Below are 26213 nucleotides of genomic sequence, written 5' to 3'. Positions count from 1 at the left end.
TTCTAGTTAAAAGTAACAGACTACAAAAAAATCCGATAAATTAGTGGAAAAAAAGAAAATTTTGGATATGAAAACTATAACTGCAGATCAGCAAAGGGAATTGTCAAGTCAAGTGTCAGTCACTCAGTCATGACCAACTCTAGGCGACCCCATGGACTGTAGCCTGCCAGGCTCCTCTGTCCATGGAATTCTCCAGGCAAGAGTACTGGAACGGGTAGCCATTCCCTTCTCCAAGGGATCCTCCTGATGCAGGGATTGAATCCCGGTCTCCTGCACTGTGGGCAGATTTTTTACCACATGAGCCACAATAGTGAACTGAAAGAAAAATCTGAGGAGATAATAAAATGCAGCCTGAAGAGCTAAAGAGATGGAACAGGTGAAAGAATAGTTAAGGGATATGAAGATTAGAGTAAGATAGTCTAACATGTGTCTAAGTTTTAAAATGTAAGGAGACAAGTTATTCAAAAGTCATATTTGGCGAGTTAACACTGAGAATTTCCTAGAAGTCAGGAAAGACACCGATTTATGCATACAGGAATCTTAATGAAGCCCAGAAAGTATAAAATTAAGAAATCTATACTTAATATGTCATATGATAGAATAACAAAAGACAAAGGAAAAATCACAAAAGCAGTCAGAGACAAAAGGAGTAACAATTAGACTGATGACTGACTTTTCAACAGCAACATGGGAGTCAGTGGAATAATACTTCCAACGTCCCGACAGACAACCTAGAAGTCTATTTGCTGTAAAAATCTTCCTAAGAACAAGGGCAAAATACAGACATGTTCAAATAAATAAAAAGACGGAGTCTGAAAAAAGCACACTTCCACTAAAGAAACTTCAAAAGTATGTATTTAGGTTGAAGGAAAGTGATCCCAGATGAAGTATGGAATAAAAGAAGGGATGATAAGCAAAGAAAGTGGTACATATGTTGGTAAATCTAAACCAACATTGACTAAAAGAACAAAAATAGATGATGATGATATCTTATAGAATTTAAAAAAGAACTGTTTAAAAGATATTTCAGCAATAATATAAAAATTGGGAAGGTATGCTTAAAAGTGTTCTGAAGTCCTTAAAGTCTCTGGTGGGATTAAAATAGTGATTAGCTTTAGACTCTGATCATTTAACTTGTGAGGCAGAATGTATAGGCAAATTAGTTCCTAATAGAATAGAAACAGTGTATAACTCCAAGTAGAGAGGGCGAAAATGAATAAAAATAAAATCCAAAAGAAGCCAAGAAATGAGACAAAACAACAGCAAAAAAGGTGGTAAAAAACAGAACCATCAAATAAGATGACAAAAGTAAATCCAAATACATCAATAATCACTGTAACAGACTAAATACATTAAAAGACAAAGACTGTCAGGCTGGAGTAAAACAATTCTAACAATAATAATTCCCAACTATATGGAAAAAGAGACATTATCAGGCAACCACTAATCAAAAGAAAGGTTATACAGCTATATTAATATAAAGGGATTTTATTTAGGTGGAAAGCATTTATAAAGAGTAAGTATATAATGTGAAGAACTTCCATTTCCTAGGAATACATTGATGGTCACTGGCACTGGACAAAAAAAGTAACATAGATAGCCTTTGGGAAGTAGATTTTCATTCCTGACCTAAAAAGTTGAATTTTATTATTCTTCATTTTCTCTTATAGTTGTGAGTGAGCATACATAAAAGCCAGAATGTGTACTTACACAGTGTGTGTGTGTTTTAGGGCCAGGGGTAAGAGGTTGTAAGCAATGAGGAGGGAAGAAGACATCTGTTCCACAAGGTTTCAGCAAACAGCAGCCATAGATAGAGAATGGATGGTTGGATAGAATCTGCTTTTAACCAAAAGTTGGTCAGCACATATCAGAGATGAAACAAGACATTTTCATGTTTTGAACCTACTGATATATTAAAAAGAGGAAGTGAAGAAATGCCAATATAAGTTTTTGAATGCATGCTAATTTAAAATACTTGCATTTAGGAATGAACTTTTAATTTTTGTAATGAAAGGTCAGGTAATGAAATATAATTGAGCTATTCACAGGATTTATTTGAAAATTAATTTATAGCACACTCTTAAGTGGCATAGACTAGTAATGAGACAAATAAGTATTCTTATGATAAACGTATCACTTTTGTCAATCTTATCAGAGTAGATCAGCATTTGGAGATAAATTTGAGGTCACTCAAAGTCAACACCAGTGACTCTCCAGATTCCCAATGTGAGTAAGTGAATTGGAACATGGACATTCTGGCATCACTAGGGCAAGAGCCATTCATGGTAACTGAAAATTGATTCTATGTGTTTCAAAACTCAACTGGATCAGTTTTCATTAGAATTTATTATATTTAAAAAGAAATCAGCTCTATTTCAAGTTATGTTTTGCCAAGAGACAGTGCTAGGAGCAAACTCTGTCCCTGCAGTTTTTACTCCTCAAGTTCTCAGGCTGTCAGCACTATCATGACAGACTTTTCCCTACTTGCATGATTAAATACAATCCCATGGGGGAATCTTCCCTATCGAATAATATTTGTGATCAAGGAAACTAAAGAAACTTGAGTAAATGTAATAAAGAATAGTTTCTGGATCAAGACTTATGTTGAGTTAAAAGTACAAGGCCAAAATCTATTACCACAAATAGGATCCCATAGCATCCTGCACGCACATGTGCCTTCACAGATGTGAAATAAATGGCACATAAAATGATGCAAAAGCTGAGTCAATGAGTGGGAATAGTGTGTACATGGTCATCACCTCTTTCTCTTTCTCCTGCCGGATCCAAAGCACTTCTTTCCAGTCATTTCCTCACTCAGCAGGCTTGTGGAATACTCACCCTGTGCAGGGTATTGTGCCAGTCCTCATACAGAATCTCAGAGAGTGGAAAGCAGGTTTGAGACACCAAGGTAGAGGGCTGGGCAGAGTAACCACCACATATGAGGCTCTCAATAAATGACAGCAGTTCCTTGCCATTCCCTTCCCACTCCTTAAATCTTCTTTGAACTATGAAACTTAAGTCAGAGAGATTTTAAGAATATATTTGATAAGATTCTTAAACCTATGTCATAATCTGAAAAGATAAAAAACTTACAGATTCAGAAGCTGGCAATAAACGAAAACAGTTTAAAACACAGTATGGTTGGATTTTTAAGTGATCCTTTCAATGTGATTTATATTACTGTTACTGTTGTTTTAATGCTTCAATGCCAAAAATAACTGGAGAGGGAGAGAAGAAGACAGGAAGGAAGAAAGAGAAGAGGAATGGGAGGAAGGAGAAGAGAGAAGAAACTGTACAAGCAGAAGTACTTCAGAGTTCTGCAGCAGAAAAGTGTGGTGCACACACAGGCCTGAACTATGGTCTCTCTGCATGTCCCTGAACAGGCTACTGCACAGTTGAGTTTCAGTTATACAAACTACAAGATGAGGGAAGCTGACCAGACGATCTCCAGATTCATTCTCACTCTATCCCATGAAGCAAAAGTGAAAGTGTCAGTTGCTCAGTCCTGTCCAACTCTTTGCAACCATGATCTGTAGCCTACCAGGCTCTGTCCATGGAATTCTCCAAGCAAGAATACTGGAGTGGGTAGCCATTCCCTTCTCCTGATCTTCCTGACCTAGGTATTGAACCTGGGTCTCCTGCATTACAGGTGAATTCTTTACCTTCTGAGCCATCAGGGAAGCCCCTGCTATCCTACAGTGCAAGCCTAATGAACTAGATGGCAGATAAGAGAGATACAAAGTTTCATGACTCCAGACTTAGTACCAATTGCCCCCAAGACCAAATTCTACTACAAGACACTGAGTGTGATATCAGAGGTTGCTGAAGTCAGTCTGCAATTCAAATCCTGGTGCCACTCTTTATTAGCTTTGTGATCTTATACAAGTTACCTCACTTCTCTGTTTGTTCCTTGGTTATTTAACTCACAGAGTCATTACGTGGACAAAGTTGCTATTATATGTAAAGCATACAGTTCATGGCATCCATTAAGTAATAAATGTGTTATATATAATTGTTACTAAACAAAGATATAAACAAAACCAACACAGGATAGAACTGATTAACCCAGATTATCACAGGAGCAGTGCATGATGAAAATACTTAAGTGTGAGGTTGTTCATTAGGAGGCTGGTGATCAGAAAGCTCAATGACACAGTAGTTTGGTGTAGGCTGTCTTAGATAATTATCTTAAAATGCTTAGATAATTTAGGTACACACACAAAGTCTGTAAGTCTATGAAGGGGAAGATGATCCTAATACACAGAAGTAAATTGCTCATTTTGAGCTCCAAACCATACAGACAGGGTGTGAAAGGACTCATATCAAACAGGCACAGCTGACAATTGAGGACAAACTGCTTTCAAATACTTAAAAAACTGTCATGTCAAAGCAATGCATTTATTCAACACAGCTCCATGGAAAGATCAGGAATGTCAGTGGAAGTTGGAAAAAGCCAGTTTTTAGATTGGAATGGAGTGGACTTGTTGAGGAAGTAACAAATCGCTGGGGCTACTCAGCTCTAGTGACAACTGAACTGTGTATGCACCAATTCCTGGGAAGAAGGTTGAAATTCTCACCTGAGAGAGATTCCAATTTGAGGGTGAACACAGAACTTTTTATCTCCCTCCAAAACCTGTATTTTATGATGCCGATTGGATGCCTAGTGACATAAATTATAAAAGGATTTCTCATGTACAAAATAAACAATTGGCAAGCATGTAAGACAATGTTGTTATATGATAACGCAGTATTAATATTAAAAGTTCAGATATTTTTGATCAGAGTTGTCAACTCATTACCAATCTTGATGGCTTGGGTTGATTACCAGTATTATACAGATCTTTAATTTAAAAGAAATGCAACAATCTATTGCATTTTTAATCCATAAAGTGAATAACTTGCTCATTAATGTTCCATATTAGTTCTGTAGTTAGTATAAACCATGGTAGATTACACTAATATTACAATAACTAGGATTTCAGATACATTCTTTTTGACAGTTCTTTCCCTGGTGGCTCAGAGGTTAAAGCGTCTGCCTGGAATTTGGGAGACCCAGGTTCGATCCCTGGGTCGGGAAGATCCCCTGGAGAAGAAATGGCAACCCACTCCAGTACTCTTGCCTGGAGAATCCCATGGAGGAAGGAGCCTGGTAGGCTACAGTCCATGGAGTCGCAAAGAGTCGGACACGACTGAGCGACTTCACTTTACTTCACTTTAATCACATTAGTTAGTCATTTTTGATTTTTCATGTTTCCCAACAGAGGCATGCAGACCCATAAAACACAGTGGCTGGATCACCAGTTTATTGTTTGACCTTGGGGCAAGTCCTTTAACCTCTCTGAGCTCCAATTATCAACTTAAAAAGGGAGAACAAAGAGTGGTAATAAGCAGAGTAGATGTTTTCTGAGGTATTTTATACTATAAAACGTGATTTTATGAAATAATCATCCTTCCTAATAAAACTCAAAGCACGTTTCTCATTTCTTAATTTGTCTGTCATTTTATCCCAGTGAAGACATCTTATCTTTAGCCATAATGTAGGGAAGTGAAGCATTTAGGCTATACCACTACCAGTGACTGCTCCATGAGATAGTTTTATTCTATCCCTCTGGGGTTTGGAAGTAGTTGCCTGACTGAGGGAAAGAATTTAACAACCAGAAGCCACCTTCACAACAAGCAATGATCAACTGTAAATAATGGACAAAGCAGAATCAGGGACAGGAGGGAAGATCATAAAATGTCTCTTTCATAAAAATAACCTTAGAATGAGCCATTTTACGCTTATTTCCTTTTTATTTCCTAAGTGCTTTATTCCTTAGGCCTTCTAGACCCATTTCAATGAACTTACATGATTAAAAGTTTATCCTCATGCATTGTTATATTTGACCTTCCAGAGATAAAAGAAAACATAAATTCAACTCACCCATCTGTTTTATCCTTAGTCAACTATTCTAGTAACATCCTGAACTGCTCCAATGAGTTTCAACTAAAAAACCTGTTCAACTGTACTTTGAATCCATAGGTCCTCCTCCAAAAATACTTAGCCTGAAATTAGGCTTCACAATGATACAGAAAAGTCTGTCGAGAGAAGTTGCTTTTAAAATGCATTACTTTAAAAAGACATGAAGCATAAACTAGTTTACAAGGTCCCTTTAAAAAAATGGACTGAACAAAGTATTGAGAACAATCTGTACTGGCAAGGGACAAAGAAGATGACCTAATAGGTCTTTTCTGTCTAATTTCTGTGATTCGAGGATTTTTTTTTTTTTTTTACTCTTGCAGTAATACTTGTGAGTGCAACAATTTCTCAAAACTATTATTAGTTACCAAGGAAACATAAAATGTTTACAGGAATAAATAAGCAAAAGGACTGGACCTAAATAGCAGGCTTTTCCTGCTTCCCATTTAATAATCTTACGGTGGCATCGTATTATCAATACTTCATTCTCTCCAAGTTATCCTTCTCACCAACTGGCAGGCTCACTAGTGTCCTATAGTCAACTCATAGCATCCCACGTAAACCAAGAACAGGAGGTCTCTGAAGCAGAGGAGTCTCCATTAACTATGCACTTCCTTGTTTCACTTATTGAAGAAAAAACAATGGTGATGTCAGTGGCTGGCTTCGTGACCCACCATTTCTAGGGAAAATATGCAAATATATGCTTTTAAATGACCCAATGTCTATAGAAAAGACAGGAACATAATTAAAATAAATATAGAAAAGGTAAAAAAGTAAGAAACAATATACAATTATATCCCACAGTATGAAAACAATCATGCTTTACAAATGCTTAGAAAAAGACTAAAAGGAAACACAGTACATGGAATTGTTAATAGCTGGCAGTAATCATGTGGTAGGACTAGTTGTAAAACGTCTTTTTGACTTTTTTCATTTTCCAAATTATGACATGGGCACTGAACTATTTTTAAATTAATTTTTAAAGCCACAGAATAGCATTCATTTTAACGTGAATAAAGGGCTTCCCATTTCCTAACATTACCACTGATACTGTTGTTATCAGCCCAAGTTAACTCTCAAAGGATTGGTCCCTTTTTAAAATCAAAGTCAGCTAAAGTATGAATGGCATTCCCAGGTGGCTCCGTGGTAGAGAATCTGCCTGCCAAGCACATGTGGGTTCAATTCCTGGGTGGGAAAGATCCCCTGGAGAAGGAAATGCAACCCACTCCAAAATTCTTGCCTGGAGAATCCCCCCTGGACATAGGAGCCTGGTGGGCTGCAGTCCACAGGGTTGCAGAGTCAGACAGGACTGAGTGACTAAGCGTGCACACATATGGAGGCCTGGGACAGGAGACTTGAGCTGCAGGTAAAAAAGACGACCTACACGTAAACTAAAGTTCACTGCAGCCCATTAACTGCAGGTGAAAGCTCTCTGTGCACATGTTAAATGCTGTGCTGCCTGGGGACGTGGTATATTTCATGTGGGCGTTTATGTGTACAGAGTGAGGCAGATAACACCAGGGAACTGAAAGAAGGGTAAAAAGAAAGAGGTAGGTCAGAAAACTGATTCTCCCTGGCATGGAGAGAAGCTGTTTTCACCCTCAGACATTCCTTTTGGCTCCATGTTCCACAGCTGTCCATCGTGGTGCTCAGTCCCTTTAGCCTTCCTCCTTAATTGTGGAGCAGCAGAGAAGCCCATGTCAGGCTTGTCCAATGCTCAGCAGCAAAGCCATGTGGCAAGAAGTCTGTCCGTGAGATGTTAGAATGTTCTGTCAGGCGGAGTGTCTTAGCACCAAAGACTCATGGTCTGGCCAATCTAACTTCAGCCTGATGCAATGGAGGACCACAGCATTCTGCCTCGCCCCATGCCATCCTGGATCTGCCCCCATTCCCTTCGCTTCTCATAACAGGACCATGCCCATAATAAAAATTGTTGCTTTTCTTTGCCTGTTACAGTGTTTCCACGTAAACCCTATGAGAGGCAAAGGGGCAAATGTGTCCCATTCAGAGTTAGCATTACCATCCCAGAGCTTACAGCAGAGCTTCACAGAACAGTGTACATCTCCCCTTACCTGATTAAAGAGCCAACAGCAAAAATTATGGGCGGTTCTAGAAAAGGTTCAGCTAATTATGAATACTGCTTCTCTGGCACTTATTCGGATGACTAAAAGACTTCACCAATCACAAGAAGAAACAAAGACATGGAGACAGGACAAGAAAGAAAGAGCAGTCACTTCACAAAGAGAAACGGGCTCTGTTATGTTTAGTAACACATTAATGGCATTTTAAAACAGTTAAATAATGATGACATTGTGGACATTACTAATGACATTGGTTGCTGTGGTCACTGTAATAACCTCCTGGCAATAGCTTGAACCATGGGAAACTGCTGATATTCAACTGTTTTTGACTATTTAACAAAAGTGACCTCACACAGTTCAATCAAGTCAATATATCCTAGTCTCCAGCCTTGTTGCCTACAAACTTTACTTCCACATTAGAAAGCAATTAACTTAGAAAAATTCCTTTGTACCATCTCCAAATGATAACTTAAACTATTACTGATTTAGATTATAAATCAGCTTACTCACTGTAGAAAGGACTTTTATTTGTAGGTATACTTATTTGTACAAAATTCTTGATTATAAAATGAAGAGTCACATAGGAATTGGGCAGTGAAATTTTCTGTAAAAAGGGAAGTAACAACTTCCTTGGCCAAGACTGTGGCACAATGGTCACATCGCTATTCTTTTCGTAATAAATACGTTAGAAGCTAAAAGAACAAAAATTACATTGCCAAGAGAATGCTGATAGGAGGAAAGGAGATAAAAGCCTACTCACTGACACGTGGCAGTGGAGCACAACGCCAATGGCTGGCTGAAGTGTGCACTATAAGACCCAGGGTGCCCTTCTGGGGAGGGCACCCTGGGTGCCCTCCTTCAAAATGTTCCACTTTCAACTGCTGGAGAACTGTTACAATATTCTAAGTTTATTAGAACGTTTCGCCAACAGTCTCAAGAAAACTATCTTAGTAAATATACAAATCCACAGTGTTTCCAATGTAAACAACACTCCCTGGGGTTATTCAGCACACAATCAGGGCGGCTTTGGTGTGTAGCCCCTGAAGAGCGTGAGTTTTAGCTTTCTTAGTTCAACATTCAGTCTGGAAAATAAAGACACAAACTTCTCAGTTAAATCTGATTATTTCTTTACTAACAACACCTCTGAGAGATTCTGAGTAAATCCCTAAGGTAGGGTAAGACTAAGCCTGTATATATATAAACACTGCTTCAAATTTTTCTTTTCATTACTTTACCAGCAGTGTGACTGGTCAAGCAATTTTACCCTTTCAAATGTGTTTTGTCATCTGAAAAGTATGGATAAACCACCTCAGAATGTTAGGCAGATTGAATGATGGAGTGCACGCAGAGCACTAAGCACCGTGACTGGTGTGTGCTACAAGCTCAACCAATGAGAGTCACTAACTGGTTCCTGAAGAGAGTGGTCACATACCATGACCTTCGTTGCAAGGCTGAGTCATAGCTGTGTCAGGGACCAGTGCTTCAGGGAGTAACAGCAAAGGAACTTGGGAGTTCAGTTCAGTTCAGTTCAGTTCAGTCGCTCAGTCGTGTCCGACTCTTTGCGACCCCACGAATCGCAGCACACCAGGCCTCCCTGTCCATCACCAACTCCCGGAGTTCACTCAGACTCTCGTCCATAGAGTCAGTGATGCCATCCAGCCATCTCATCCTCTGTCGTCCCCTTCTCCTTCTGCCCCCAATCCCTCCCAGCATCAGAGTCTTATTTGCTTCAAGAATCCTAGACAAGTCTTGCAGCCATTTAACTTCTCTAGTCTTCAGTTCTTCAACAAAGAAAATGAGGAAATAATGCTGACAATTTTACAGGGAAACTGGGAAGTCAAAAGCATAGACATAAATGCAAAGCAGAAGTACAAAAATATAAGAAAGAAATAAAAGGCAGTGTCAAATGTGAGGAAGTCTCTGTATCCATCAGAGTGGAAAGGAGGCAGAACAAGTTACAAAAATGCTAGCTTTGGGTAGAGGTACTTTACCGTACCAGTTTGGAACTGAGATTCAGGAATTTGTGCTTCATGCAACTTTCGTAACAGTCATTTTGTCTCATTTGCAACAGTGTAAAAATCTCAAAGTATGTTGAATAAGTACAAGGTAAGCACAGGACACACACACACACAAAAGATTTAAATACACTTCATGGGCTTCCCTAGTGGCTCAGATAGTAAAGAATGCAGGAGACGCAGGTTCAACTCCTGGATCCAGAAGACTCCTGGAGAAGGGAATGGCTACCCACTCCAATATTCTTGCTGGGAGAATCCCATGGACAGAGCAGCCTAATGGGCTATGTCCATGGGGTCACAAAGAGTCAGACAGGACTGAGTGACTAACACATACACACACACAACATAAGGCAAAGTAACCATTAAAACCAACAAACTAACATCTAAAATGTTAATACAAAACTGCAAATCAAATATTAAAGTTTAAGTTCAGCTGAAGTGAATGGTCATTCACTTCTCTTAAAAGAGTATATACAAAAAGCAGGGCTTAGTTTAATATGCTTCTCAGTAGACAGGTAGAGTGATCTAGAACTGTCAATGTGAGCCCACTATTAAAGATGATACACACTTCTTTTGGGGCCCTGAATCTTTTCTCCACACCATTTTCACTAACTATAAATCCTCTGCAACCAGCCTTTCTCCACTCCACACTAAAGAAAAGAAACAGGCAGACTATTTTTATTATTTCTGTTTGACGAAACATATGGAAACAATAATTCCATAGACATGTACATTATAATAGGGAGCAATCCTATTTTAATGTAATTTAAAAAATTAAACAGACTCAAGTTATTTAAACTACTCAGTTTATTTGAAACTCACAAATGAGGCAGCCATGTCTCTAATTTACTTAGCAGATTCATATAGTTGGCTAGGACTTTTTGAGATTACTTCTCTTATCGATGTGCAAAGCAATTAGGAAGTTAATTCTCATTTACTAGAAAAAGTTTTTAAAGAAGTAAACTTGTCCCAGAGTAAAAGGTAGCAAGCTTAACTCAGTCATATTTTGTTGGTTTCTTTTTTCCTCTCTGTTTTTTTTTCATTTTGTAGACAGAACAGATGAATTAAAACTAGTTTTGAAGTTCTATTTTTATACTATCTTGAAAGTACAGCACAAAACATTAAATTTCTTTAATAAATACTGTCCCTGCCAAATAAACCGATTAGTTTTAACTACTTTCATTAAAACACAGGCATGCAGAAATGAGGAATGAGGAGGTTCTTTCAGGAAAAACACTGAAAAAAATAAGATTTCATCTGGCCTTCCCATCATCACTTGAAGAATTGTTTGGTAGTTACATCATCAGGAAATAAAATACTATCCTCTGAGGACCCCTACTCTTTACAAAGAGGAAAGAGAAGGTTTGAAGTCTAAATCACTCCCGGAGATGTGCCCCACCACCAAAAAAAGAAAAAGAGAGAGACTTCCCGCCTCCACACCCTCCCTCCGCCCCCAGCGAGCAGAAAACAAACTTAAGAAAAATATATTTACAAAGCATACATAAGAATAACATGATGTATATTTAAGAATCCCAAGCAATAACAGAAGCTTTAGCGCCCCAGAGGAATAAAAGTTACAAGCTGATCGACCATGAGCCCCAAAAACTAGGTTAGCCCGGCTGGAGGGCGCCAGCGTCCCCGGCCGGCCTCCCATTCCCCTCCGCGGGGAGCCGGGACCCACGGGCCGTTCACACGGTCCGAGCGTCTGCGGGGCCGGGGCGCGCTGCAGCGCCGCCGCTGCGGGTCTGGCTGTCACCGGCGCCCCCGCCGTCCGCGCCGCACACGCGGAGCGCCTTATAAGGCAGCTCAGTGACGTAACGCCCATAGGCCGGGCGCGCTCGGCGCCCCGCTCGCATTGTTCGGGCGACTCCCGGAGCGCGCACAGCCCGCTCGCGACGCCGCGCGACTGCGGCCCCCGCCCGGTCCCCGCCCGGCCCCGGCGCAGGCGACTCAGGTAAGCCCGGGAGAGCCGCTCCGCTCCAGCAAGGGGAGCGGACAGCCAGGCAGTCTGTAGGTCGCTTTTAAAGTTATCAGCATCACGAACTGCAAACAGGTTTCGAAAAGCGCGTCCAATGAACTCTAGGATCAAAGACTTTCCCAACTCACACAAAACTTAAAAAGTTTTCTCTGACGGAGAATACAGATTTGGGATTTATTTTTAAATGTGGAGGTGAGGGATGACTATATATTACAGACGCCTTCCAAATAAGTTATGCATTGTATCCTGCCTCTATTGAGAAATCTTTGGGGGAGAGGGTGGGGGGAATATGCTGTAATACAACAACTCTCCTGATCTTATCTCTCCTAGGACTCAAACTCCTTTAAGTCTTACAAGAGCACAAAGCGAAAAACTACCACAAGGTAGTGGATTTCTTTCCCACCCAGTGTCCTCTCTCTTTTATAAATCTTCATATGAAAGACTAGAAAACCCTTGTTAGGAATACATCTTGTAATTAGGATGAATCTAACTTTAAAAGTAAAGCACTTTTTAAGATTCAAAAAAATCCTACAAATGCTAATCTGTCTTAAAAACAAGTTTTAATTAGTACAAGAAAGTAACTATCACAGTTTTGTGTTCTAACTTTTTACTTCAACTCCAGTCAATGGGTAAATGACAAACTGCACTGCAATTAAAGATAAAGCTAGTTTCTGACAGTAATATGTTGGACAGTAGTTCATAATGTAGAATTACATAATAAATTTAAAAAGTAAAGCCTACAGAAGAATTTTGTTAATATGTGGCATTTTGAGCCATTATTTATTACCTCTAAACCTTGAATAGACTACTGCTATAAATGAATCCTTACTGTATGATAACCGAACAAGTGGCAGATGCCGAAAATCGACTTATTTTACGTTACTTTTCAGAATAAAAATCATCAGAGGAATTAAAAATAAAATATGCTATGTCAAAAACACTGGAATATGAGATGAAAAATGATTAATCACTTAAATTTTACTTGGTCTGAACATATGTTATAAAACAAAACTTAACAAAAAGTGTGTGAAAGAATTATTTTCCTTGTAAAATAGTCTCTATGTTTTATCTATCATTTGAAACATAGATTTGTTTTACCTGGTCAAAATGTGGAATATATCTGTATTTCTAGTAATTCTGTGGTTGAGTTTTTAAAAGTATATGACATTGGTGCCTGCCATTTTTGCTTCAGAGAATTTTTGTTTTGTTAGCTAATTTTGTTTGGAGCAATGCAGGCCTTTGGTTTTAGTATTCTAAAAGAAAAATTATATGTTCCTTGGCCTGAAGATAGGCTTTACAAACTGCAGGTTAGTATTGAGAAGTAGGATTTCCTCAAAACTATTATTTCAAATCTAGGGAAGCCTACCATAATGAGAAGAGAGTGGGGGCAACACCCAGGTTACTGTGGAGAAGTACAGAATATGCAACAGAAAAGTTGTTTATTTGATATATGCTGTAACTGGAAACTGAAAAAGATTCCTGTCTTGGAAAAAAGGTATTCCACTCTTTTGAATCTAATAGAGGAGAAGAGAAACAGAAACCATCAATTATTGTTTTAGCTTTACCCAAAGTACCATCTGTATCATAAACTATTAGCTCAACTGTTGAAAATCATAACCTCTATCAAAGTTCTAACAGCTGTGTTTCCAGTCTGCATTTTATTTTTTTAAAACAGGCAAGCATCAGTTTGTAAAAAAATTTTAAATAACACACTTCAATAGTCCACACTATTTTCCATTTATTAACTTTAAAGCACAGTTGAAAGAACAATCACCTGTTAAAATCCCTTTTAAAATTGAAAGTTAAAAAGATTTTTCATGGATACATTATCTCACAGTGGGCTCTCTGAGTGAGCATTTCTTAGTTCTTGAGACAATTTATATGATGGAAAAAATATTTTGGATTGAATCAATGTGAATTTTTACGTCTTCAAAAAACATATTAATTTTATAATTAATAAACTCATTTACCTTTCTATGGTGATTAACCTTACCTGTTAGGCCCTGGTATTTTTGTGATATTTTCCTAATGCTGTGATGAAGTCTGTAGTAACAGTCAATATGAAAATACAAATCAAGCTTAGAACTTCTCAAGTCCACTTGCAATTCCCATTAATCTGCTTTCTCAAAATGCTCTGAATTTTGCTTTAGGATTCTTTGCTACCTCTCCCCCTCCAAAAATTGCCTTTGGTAATAAATGGATTTTGAAGTAACAATGAAAATGGGAGAGAGGAAGAATAAAATTCCATTAATTCTTCTTAGGTCGTGTTCTGTCTATATCTATTGCTTCAGGGCAAGGTGAATGCTTTTACAAGGTGAATGGAGAAAAAAAAAAATACAGCCTCCTATTAAAAGGAAGAAGGAAGGGGGAGCAGGAAGAGAACTGTTTATAAAAGACTGGATATTATGAAGTAATATCAGGGTATGTAAAGCAATATTGGTCTCATCCTCCTTCAGGAATTAAAATCTGTTATCCACAAAGCCAATCATTATCTTGGAAAAATCAAACACACCTTATCCTCTTGGGCTTATCATTAATTTTAAATGATTTTTAGAGTTTAATTTACATTTGACTGTGAATTTAGCTTCAATAAAAACTGATTTAGTTTTTGTAAATTATGTTTAAATAAGGATTTAAAGATGAAGAGACACTGTATATGCAGCGTAAGACTTTCGGAGAAATATTTTTATGGCTGCCTCTGCCATCACTACAGTCTATACGGGCCACCAACTCAATCACTTAATGTTTCTGTCATGTGTGCTGCAAAGACTTGTAGAAAATCCTTTGGTCAGTTAGCTTCTGCTTGGAGGCTTAGGTGCACTAATTCCTTAGCAGATCATCACCAACACTGTTGTAAGTTCTCCTATATTTCCTTTTTTTAAAAACAGAGTTGAGATTCTCTCCCCCGGCCTTCTTCTGCACTAACATTACCTCCATCTGGGAAAGCTGCAAGGCAAGTAAAAGTGGGAAGGCTCTCCAAGGAAAGTCACTTGGTTCTTTTTCAGATATGGGAGGACTTCCTTTTCATGCTTGCTCCAGGAGATTCTAATTTAGCAGGTTAGATAGGATAACAGCAGTTTTCATTCTGAGCCCAAGAACAGAGAATAACACATTAGCAGCATTCTTTCTCCAGTCTAACCATCCTCACATTCCTCTGCCCTACTGGTTTCAAAATAAGGTTAACTCTTAAAGATACAATTATTATTTTTTTTTAATGACTAGCTTAGGAAATGATATGTCTCTGTGTGGGGGAAGGGGTAAGAAGGTATGCAGAGGAGTAGGTAGGTAACTGTATCTACCACTGGGACAGGTAGAAGTGCAAATTCCTTGTTTCTGTTTATGGCAACTACTGATTCTAGGCTAAAGGACAGTTACTATCAGTAAAAGAGAGTGTATATTATGTCAGAATAGCAAACACTGAATCCCACAGATGTGAGTTTGAGAAGTGCCTTGATAAATTCTTATGGACTGTGGGATGTCCCAGGCCCCAGAGAGTGCATACACACACACACACACACGCACACGCACATATACTCCCACACACACGTGTGCACGTGCACATATACACCCACCCACACACACCCTAGCAGGGAATGTCCATAGAACCTGATAGCTGGAAGAGACCTTGGAAGCCATGTGATCCAAATGCCTCACCTTGCAGAAGAAATTCATGTCCACTGTGTGACTTGCCTCAGAGACACAGAGCTGCTCAGAGGCAGAGCCAGGGCCGCCTGCATTTTTAGACTGCAGCCTTTGGTTTCCCCTTAAATGAATGGCAGGAAAAGATGAGAACAGAAGCCCCAGAAGAAGCCTTGGTATGTGTTAATTTGGATATAAAATCCATTAAAAAAAAAAAAAAGTAGAAAGGTTCAAAGTCCTTGTTAATAAGTACAAGTAGTAAGAAGACAAAGAGAAAGGAAGGAGGTGAAAATCATTACAGTTTAACCAGGCTACAACAATGGAAGGGAGGTGATAAAGGAGAACAAAGAAAACAAATAATAAATGTACTTAAAGGTCCTTTGGGTGGCAAAGCTCGCTCTCTGCCCAAATGCTGAGAGGTGCCCTGCAAAGAGTGTGTATGCTTTACAGTTAAAGTCCCTTAGGCCTGAACCACTAACATGACAAGTGACCTCTTCTCAGCACCTTCCAACTAAGCAGTCTGCATTCCCTGTACCTCCCCAGCTAGCAGGTTCCCTTTAAAAACCCAAAGTGACTCGATGCCTTTGAAACAACCCTCCCAGAACTTTCAGAGGAAGTCACTGTGGGCTTTAAGCTCCAGTGATACTTCTTTTACTTTACTTCATATCATGCATTTCTTATGACATTAAATTGCACATTAACTGCTAATTTGTTTATCATCTATCTCCTGGACTATAAACTCCTTGAGGGTGAGTTTTGCTACCACTTTATCCCTAGCACCTGGAAAAAAGAAAGACCTAGTTAAGTTAGTAGGTATGTCACAAGACCAAGAAGGGTATTGAATGAACATATGAACAGATTACAACCTAGAAGCTTCTTATTTGGGAAGAAAAGAATATTTCTGGAAACAGTGGGCTAGGAAGGGCCCCTTCAGACTTTGTGCAGGACCCTAAACAGATCTCTGCCACTGTTTCATTAAACCACATAGAACTGACTTACAAACACAAAAACCAGAAAACAAATTAGGCTCAGATTAAATCAAGGCAGTGAAGTCAAAGCAATCTGCTTTTACCGTACATTACATGTTGTGTAGGCAGACTTCAAGTCAGATGCTTCTCTGTCAACCCACCTCCACCTACTTCACTTTAACATCCTCCCCAAAATAATGAGAATGAAACTGGTGAAAGAGTACCAGGTGAATTGCCTCTGGGCAAGGAGTGGACGGGAAGCAAAACATGAAAGAGCAGCGTGTAGTGCTTTTGTCTCTAATAAAGGGTATTCCTCTGTTTCCCACTAATGTCTCTGCCTCAGCTGAATGCCCGCCCCCTACTGCATTCACGGGGACCAAACAGTTTGTCCTTGCTGTCACTAGAAATGAGCAGATTCCCGTTTTCAATATACTTTGATTCCAAAGTTTCTGTGGGTAATCCAGTGCATCTGCCAGGTTTTACAGAAAAGGAATGATTTTTCTGTAGTTTCAAAGTTAGGTAATGCCAGTGTCAACCTGTGAAGCCAGCCTAGGGCTTGTGACTCCTCATCAGTACCAAACATTTACTGAGTGTCTAGTAGGCACTGTGCTCAGTACAAGGGAGGACAAGCCTAGCAACTAAATTCTCCACACACCACACCATGTCGCTAACACAGCTACACCTACCATTGATGACAAGGGCTAAGATCATCAGTAGCTCTTACACAATGGTTTCAATCATTGGTCACTGTCCTGTTTAGGCTCTTTTTTAATGAATTGATAAAGCAATATAGATAATGTAGGTCAGCTGTACATAAAAATTAAGTAAAGATAAACCATTTGGGACTATTTTTTAAAAGAATACAACACAAATGTAGCCAATCTCCAAGCTTATTTACTAGTGACACTAAATTGATAGACAAACAGTGTTATCACAACACTAAGACTACAGAGTAGGAATGATGGTTCGTAAATTCTGCTCTTCTTGGCTCTGCCATCCATGCTCTGTGTAAGCCTCCTGTAGCCTTGGCTTCCATTAACTTAAAAAAGACATGATGTCATCCACTATAAGCATCTCTCAATACTAGGTAAGGACAGAATAGTGTGTAGTCACCCCTGAGGGAATTCTGATCAAGTAGAGCCAAAGATATAAAAATACAGCCTACTGATCGTTCATTACAGAGACACATCAGCTAAAGAAAATGGGAAGAATGTGAGGGGAAAAGTCCAATCTGAAGCCAGAAGCAAGATTCACAGAACTATAGCCCTGAGCCTGTGAGAGCTCCAAATCATCCTACCAAGAGCAGCCTCAAGGATGAGGTCAGACCTTCGAGACGAGCGATTCTGACAAGAGTGAACCTTCCAGATTTAGCATATCTCATGGCCCACCAGTCTCAGAACAAAAGTTTAAAGGTGAACCAAGTTTTTCTCTCTCTTTTTAAAATTCTTTTTTAAGTGAATCAAAACAAAAACAAATCTCTGAGCAGAAATCATAAGAGGAATGTAAAATATTCATCACATTTGGGCTGACAAGACTTAAGTGACCACTGCTGTTACATTTGAAGAAAAAGGAAGAAGCTGCTTGGTCTAAGCACTTGGGGAGAGCATAAGAAAGCTCCTTCTTGCTGAAGACAAAGGGCCTGCAGTGAGATGCTGTGTAAGTCCCTCAGGCTTGGTAGGGACTGGTCAGTTAATTGGGAATGGCAGAGGACGCGAATCATTCTGTGGAGTTTTATGAAAAGTAATCCTTTGCTGCTAATGAGATTAATTATTCTTTAACAATAATATCAATTTATTTATCATCAAGGTAGTTAAACACTCATTTTGTTAAAAGAAATACATTATGTTTGAGGTTCCATATTAGCCTTCCGGCTTTCATACAACTGCCTACATGGGGCAGACCAAGATCTTTTAGATAAAGATGAGAACAACTTTGTTAAGTGATTATGGTTCTACTCGTGTCCCCTAAAATTATGCTATACAGGAATCTTCTAACAGTCCCATAAAATTCACTGGGCTGAGCAAAGATGCAAAGAAACACAGGCAAAGTTAACATTCTCTGGCTAGTTTTCCCACATCTGAACTTGATTAAACTTTGTGTTGAAGTGACTTCATGTCACTGAATGATTCTCCCTCCTCAAAAGTGACAGGAAAAAGAGGAACAAAATTCTACTTCTCCTTCTTTTGCTCTAATAATTAGAGTAAATTCTGAAAACTTTAGGTGGCATTCAGTCTAAGAGGGAGTCATGCTCCCCTTAGAAATGGGTCTTCTTACCTCTCAAATCCTTTGGTCATCCAGTATGTACCAAGTTCAGACCCATGTGGAGAACACAGAGGTATCAAATCTTTAAGGAGCTTATAGTTAGTTCAAGAGCAAAACTAATACAACATAACAAACTAGAAAGTGGTATAAAATGATACAGAGTATTTGTGTCACAAAACTGTTAAGAGCTGTGGGAACTCAGCCAGGGTCAGACAAGTTAGGGAACATTCATGGAAAAGATATAAAATGAAATGTAAATGTAGCATTCTAAAAAATGATGACAGATTTATTCCTTGGCAGTCTACTCTGAAAAGGGAATCTGAGGTAAAAAGAGAAAGAAGGCTTGACCCAGCATCAGAACACGTGAAGTCTGATTTTTAATTCCATTGTTTGGCCTTTAGAACAACCTGGACTCCCATAGTGGTTTCAATCCTTAAAATGAAGATTAAAAGTGATGATAAAGCAGTTGGCCCAATGCCAGACCCATAGGAGACACTCAGTAAATGGTATCTTTTACTATTCTAGATATTATGCCAGTCTGCTCATAAGAATGATGTTCCATCAGCATCTGATGCTATTGAGGTCCACCAGGCTGAGGCACAAGGGGTTGCCGTAGGGCCAAAGAGGAGGTGCTCTGTAGGATGCAGTCCCAAAGAACTCATGTTTTCATAATCCAGCCATGGATGAAGTAAAGGATCAAGCTTATTGGAGAAAATCCATGTCTCTAGTGCTTAATTAACTTCAGCGACTCTGAAAAGTGAGGTTATCTTTTATCCCTAAGTTCTCTGCTGGAAAGGAATCCCTAGTATGAGAAACCCACTTAAGCTTTCCTAAAGAAGTTGTAGTCACCTGAAATAAAAACCAAGTCACTGAATAAAGGATCAAGGAGAGAGAGCAAAAGGCTTAAAAGCTAATCTGGAATCTTCCTGTTTTACCTTGAAAGTCCTACCTGGCTGGAGAGGCACATATATAAAACAAATAGGTGAGACAGATGTTAGACAGCATGAGCTTAAGTAGCATATATTATGTCCTATAAAGATTCCCTTTCAGAAACTACTAAATACTTCTTAGGTGTTCAATTTTCAGTTTAATTATACTTTCAATTTAGCTTAACATTTTAGGTGTCAGACACCAAAATGATTTATTTCTGTACTGTTACAGCACGCTTATAACCTTGAACTACAATAAATGCCTGACATATAAAGAACCCAAAATAAATGTGAATCCCATGAAATTCCAATAAAGGTTCCCTTATAGTTATGAACCACAGATCAGATGAGTCACAAAATCTCTTCTGATAGAATGGAATATACATTTTTGACATGTGAATTTGTGTACAGTGGTATATAGGAAAGAAGGGAGGGAAAGGACTTTAAAGGTTGGTAAAAGTGAAAGTCAAAGTCGCTCAGTCTAGTTGGATTCTTTGCAACTCCATGGAATTATCCAGGCCAGGTGAATTCTTTACCAACTGAGCTATCAGGAAAGCCCTTTAAGGTTGGTAGTGGTTTTTATCCTGTGCAACTGGGATCTGAGGATCGTTAGAGGCTTTGTAAACCATCGAGACGAAGGTGTATTGCTTTCCCCATGTTGCAGCTGAGGTAGCATGCAGATGGACAAAGGTCACAGAGTTCAGTGGATGGCAGATTTTGGTCAAATATCCCTGTCCATTGAATACAGGGCTCCTCCAAAAGTGGCTTGTCTGTTGTTTAAGAATTGGGGTTTCGCTTTTTTTCTTTGTTTTTAGCTGTGAACTTTAAAAGTGAGGGAGAGTGAAGTTAGTGCTTTTTTTCAATGAATTGAAAAAAACAATGACACTGTTTTCAACTACGGCAAGCATGAGATAGTTTGCCCTTTCTCAAAATTCAAATCTTAAAATGAAATAAAATTCAAAAGTAAGATATGATCAGGGCAAAACAGATTGGTCTTCATATGCATATGCACAGGTATACTATATAGCCTTTTCAATTCTGCTACAATTTCTCATGCAGATTAATATAACTAAATGGGGACACTTTTGCTCAAGGACAAAATCCACTGCAAACAGGCCTAGGGCCAAGGGAAGTAAAGTAGTAAGTCACTGCTCTCACCTCTAGCAGTCCTATTTGCAAACCACTGTAACATCTTGATGGAATTGCCCCTTACTGCAAAAGCTAAATATTCTCCAGAATACATTCATCTTAAAAGAACCCAACTTCTAAGAAGAGAAACCCAACTTCTAAGAGAGAAAATAGGATCAAACCCTGAGTTCATGCTTTCTCAATGCTCAGAAGTGGCAGAAAAGGGAAATACAACCCAATGCTCTGAATTGTTATGGAAAATTAAACAAGGTTAGATGACCAAAATAATTTTAATTTTTAAAATGTATGCAAGAGGACATGCACAGTCCACAGGAAAAATGGTCATTTATATTCCAACAGATTTTAGAATAAAACTTTCCCACCTATCTGTAATTAAAATTTACAGGTGACCCAGATTCATCAAAACATCATGTAGGAGTCAGAAACCAATCACCTTCTAATAGGAAAAGTGAGTAAGGGTAGATGGAGGATATTCACTGTGGTTCATGATTCAGTTGTTCAGCAGGCAGTCAGGCCAAGCATCAGGCTTCATCTTCCAACTGCTTTGACCTCCACATACTATTTAATGGTATTAAATGTTCCTACTTCCTTTGCCCTCCTTATTTACTGATTTACTAGTAGAGCTAAAAGGGAAAGGGGGAAAGAAGGAAGTTCTCTTGGGATCAAAATGTCTCACATTTTACATTCTTGGGGTTCCTATCTAGCTTGTTTCTCATGGCAAGCTTGTGACTTCAGTAGTCACAATAAAACATAAGCGTCTGTTGTTGTGGTTTCTAAATTTCTGAAGTCTAAATTTCCCACTAACAAGTTAGGAAACGTTTGGTTTCCCAAGCATACCATGTTAGCCGCTGCCTCTGTACAGGCAGCCAGACTGCAGGGAGGTGAAAACCAATGAACTCATCCACTCTGGCACATGACTGCTCCATGCTTTGGGCTTTTATGTTAAATATGAATGCCAGCGAATTAAGTATGAAAGCCAAATAAAAGAGGAAAACCTTTAAAAAAAATTTACAGGAACTAGGGGCTTAAAAATTTTTGTTTTTGGCTCAGAGTAAGATTCAGAAAAGGATTATTCTTTGTGACTTTCTAAAAAAGAGAATAAAAGAAAGAAAAACAACCTACCAAGGAATAAGCTTTAAGAGAAAGGAATTATACTAATCCTCCAAAATACCAATTTGCAATATATGAATGAAAATAACCTGTGATCTGGGAAGAGAAAAAAGGGATGAAAGAGATTAACTGCAGCTACATCAGAATGCTTTTCTAAAGAATTTATTTCCGTTTTCCTCAATCCACTAAAGGGACATCTGAATATAAATGGATTTTGCAATAGGATAAATATATATAAATATTACTAATAAGTTAAAATACATACAACACACATTTAAGGGTATACAGCATTATGCCCTTGAAGTCTGTTTGAGAAAAGACTGCCTGTTAAAAATATTTTCCGAGAACTTTAAGTTCCTTGAAATGTTCTACGGAAATGGTATTTATGACAAACCCACCTCCTCTAGGGAACATGAGATGTTATTACTGGCAAAGTCACAATTTTTTAAACCATCCAAAAATAATCATGAATTTATGCCAGATGACTAAACATGTTTTATTATTACAGTGATTAAGGGAATATTTGCTAATGTCTCATGATCAAGCTCAGAGTAGCCTAATAGAGAGCTTATAGAGAGTAACAGTGACAAAACGGTAGATTGCAAGTGGCAGTGATTCTCTGTGCCTTTCCTGGGCAGAATATCACAACACACATATTCACTGAAGAGGATGGGACACATGAGATAGGTGTGCATGTATGTCATGGTGGCGACAAACTGCTTTTCTGTAACATGAGAATAAGAATAGTTCCTTCTTATGACTATTTCCAGAACTAGCATGGTACATGGCATGTAGTAATTGCTCAATAAATGATTAACTGCTTAATCAATGATGGTAGAGGAAAGGAACTATAAACCGTCATCCCTCAGTATCCAAGTGGGAGTGGTTTCAGGACTCCCACAGATACCAAAACCAGCAGATGCTCAAGTCTCTCATATAAAATGGTGTAGTATGGTCAGCCCTCCTTACCTGTGGCTTCTACATCCGCAGATACAGAGGGTGACAGCACTACGTGTCTATTGCTTACAGTCACAAAACACTGTAGTTCAAAAGTAGAACAGGTATTTGTTCAAATGTAACAAATACTTAGTGAGTACCAATTACATACTAGGTACTGTTCTTGAGCTAGAAAATACAGCACTGATGAAAACAGACCAGTACTTGAGCTGTCATTGAACACACACACACACACACACCCCTTACCTCCCTGCTCACATGAAGCTTACATTCTAGTAGGAGAGACAGCCAGTGATCAAATAAGTAAAATACAATAAGTATGCAGGTGGCACTACAAGAACTGGGGAAGAGGCCTTCCCTGGGAATGCAGGCAGTACAAAAGCCCCAGGCCTGCTGTGTTCAGGGAACAACATGGAAACTGGTATGACTGGAGTAGACTGAGCAAAGGTAGGAGGGGTCAGGGAGTCAGTGGGATAGGGACACAGTGCAGAATGGACAAATGAACACGAAAAGCATGAGATGAGAGAGAAAGGAAACTCATGTGAGGTCAGTACTCTGTCTGGGCTTTCTAGCATGTAGACTGTTTAGTTGAAAGAGCACATGCTTTGCAGACAGTGACTCTTTATTCTGGCTTGGTTATTTGTGCTATTTGGCAATTATTTAACCTCTCTATATTTTAGTTGTTTGGTCCTTACCCTCATCTGTAAAACAGTAATAATACCTCGTAAAGTTGTTTTAAGGATCAAGTAAGATCAAGAGGCACAGACTAGACCCTCAATATGCTTGTTTCTTTTTTGCTATAAACTAAATCACACCCTGGATAGCGACTGGGAATTGGAGTCTGTGTTCCAGTACCACCAGGGCTACTGTAACAATGGCCTTGCATGTTATTTAATCTTTCTGGGCTTCAGTTTCCTAACTAAGAAAATGTAGATGCTACACACAGACATTATAAAAACAGATATAAATCAGTTAAGCTGTTGTTATAAAATGATAATCAAAGAATATTATTATTATAACTTATCTTAATGTTAAAAATTCAAAACTGCAAAAGTATATGACTCCTCTTCCTCTATCTTACTTCATCTCAAAAATCCTACAAATTTTAATTTTTTAAGCATGAAGTTGTAAAGATTTAGTAGCCATGTTGATTTTTATTTCCATATCCTGCCCCTGCTGAAGAACACTGATCTAATAGATCTCCAAAAAATGTTTAACTGCAAAAATCAAGGTGAAGGATAAAGAATAAGCTATTTTTTGTATAAAAAAGGGTAGATAAGAATCTTTACTTGTATTTTCTTGTTTACTCATAAAGACACTATAGAAGTACATGTAAGAAGCTAGTATCAATGGTTATAAGTTGGGGAAGAAAAACTGGCAGATGAAGGATGAGGTGGGATCCTATACCTTTTAATATACATATTTTGAAATGTATTTTATATATTTAGGAATGCTAATCTAAAATCCAAGACTGAAATTCAGACTTGTGAAGAGTTAAGACTGAGCAAAGAAAACTTTTTAATTACAAAGCGAAGTATACAACAGTATGAAAACCTCAAATGACCTCTTTCTCAGATAATCTGGGTATCCTTCAACCTGTTTGTACTTTTTTTTTTTTTTTATGAAATGCTCAAAAAGAATTTAAAATATCATCAATAGTCTTCTTCACTTTTCCACTATGGAAACTAAACCCAACAGTAGCACATACGAGTCCCCAAGTAGACAAGTCTTGGAGCATATTATCTCAGCGGAGAAAGTGCACTGCACATTTACACTCAAGAAACGATGAACAGGAGAAACATGAACAGAATATCAAAGAGGCTTTGGAAGAATCAGCTATTAGTATCCATTGTGGTATGCTGGCATGTCACTGGATAACGCACATTCAAAATATCATACTGTTCAGGAAGGGAGAAGAGCTTGTGGTGTAGACCTGTGAACAAAAGAGAAACAGAAAATACTGATCCTAAATATATTTCAGCAGCAAACAGTGAAGAGTTATGAATGTTAGATCTCTTTGTTGTCTCTGACATTCCTAAGTTTTCCAAAAAAATCAACTGTGCCCTAAAATGGTAGTTACCAGAGGCAACTTCCCCCTGCTCCCAGATGTTCTTCTCTGCTGTCATCATCATCAGTTCAGCTTCCTACTCTAGCAATAACTGATATATATTGTGCCAGGCAGTATGCTAGGTGCTTTCGTATAGATTGTTTTACTTAATCCTTAGAACAGCACTGCTATGAGCGAGGTTCCAATATTATCTCTATCCCACAGATGAAGAAAATGAGACCTGTAGAGGTTAAAATGCTTGCTCCACGACACTGGGTAGAAGTGGAGAAACCGAGACTCAGCTTTGAAAATTGAACTCCAAAATCTCAATTTCTCCCCCAGCACTACCGTGCCTCCCACAGGATTCCACTGCCTCTCTCTCGTTGGTGCATCAGTCCTGGGGGGTGTACTGGCTCTCTGTCAGTCATCCTGCCTGCCCCTTGCCCTTAGCCACCTGCACTGCTTGCTGCCATCTGCTGCTGGGGCAGTAGGGAATAGGCAGCAGAGAGGACATCATGCCTATCCGAAAGCAAGCTACTACCACCGTGGAGCCAGTAAATAAGATACAGAAGAACAGAGATCACAGAGGGTACCCAGTCACCCACAGAGAGGGGAGGAAGAAATGAAAGAATGATAAACAGTCAAAGTGTTAGGAATGTGGGGACAAGCCAATATCATCATTATCATCAACTTAAACTTAAAGATGGCTCTGCATGCTATCTACCAGGCAAGGTGTTCTTGGGAATATAGATGCATAGTTGTATCTGTGACAGTCCAAGGCATCACATGCTGGGTGACTTTTTTACATGTTTCCCCTAGAAAAGAAAAAGGCAGCCAGGGAAGGCACCATGGCTGTGGGAGCCCCAGGCAGGCCTTGATGGATCAGGGAGATGAAACTTTCAGTTGGCCTAGGACCTGAAGTTTCAATCTGTTAAAAGACAGGCTAGTTTGCTTTTTCCTCCCTAAGTTTGTGTTTTAGTGTAGCAATCAAAATGGAAAGTCTGGAGAAGAAAAAAATGTTAAAATGTTGATCTGAGGAACTGCTTTCAAATAATTAAGAACCACATTCAGAGTGGTGGGGTGAGAGAACATGAATAGGCTCTTTACTGCATACTCAAA

At 38.8% G+C, this 26213-nt stretch overlaps 2 protein-coding genes across 4 annotated transcripts in view; one reads left to right on the top strand and one right to left on the bottom strand.

Moving 5' to 3' along the window:
- Positions 1–26213, bottom strand: part of CMSS1 (cms1 ribosomal small subunit homolog) — a 394807-nt gene that overhangs the window by 326036 nt on the left and 42558 nt on the right. The window lies entirely within an intron of this gene.
- The window catches only part of FILIP1L (filamin A interacting protein 1 like), a 117604-nt gene that overhangs the window by 56833 nt on the left and 34558 nt on the right, over positions 1–26213 (top strand). The window contains exon 1 of one of the 2 annotated variants that reach the window (XM_061440541.1): positions 11903–12009. The exons of the other annotated variant lie outside the window; for it this stretch is intronic. The gene's annotated coding sequence lies outside the window, so the exon portion shown is untranslated. Of the gene's footprint in view, positions 1–11902; positions 12010–26213 lie in introns of those variants that run through there. 2 annotated transcript variants of the gene reach the window in all.

Source organism: Bos javanicus, chromosome 1 (assembly GCF_032452875.1).
Source record: "Bos javanicus breed banteng chromosome 1, ARS-OSU_banteng_1.0, whole genome shotgun sequence".
Lineage (NCBI taxonomy): Eukaryota > Metazoa > Chordata > Mammalia > Artiodactyla > Bovidae > Bos > Bos javanicus.
Note: the sequence above shows the minus strand (reverse complement) of the source record. Positions and strands in the feature narration are given on the sequence as shown.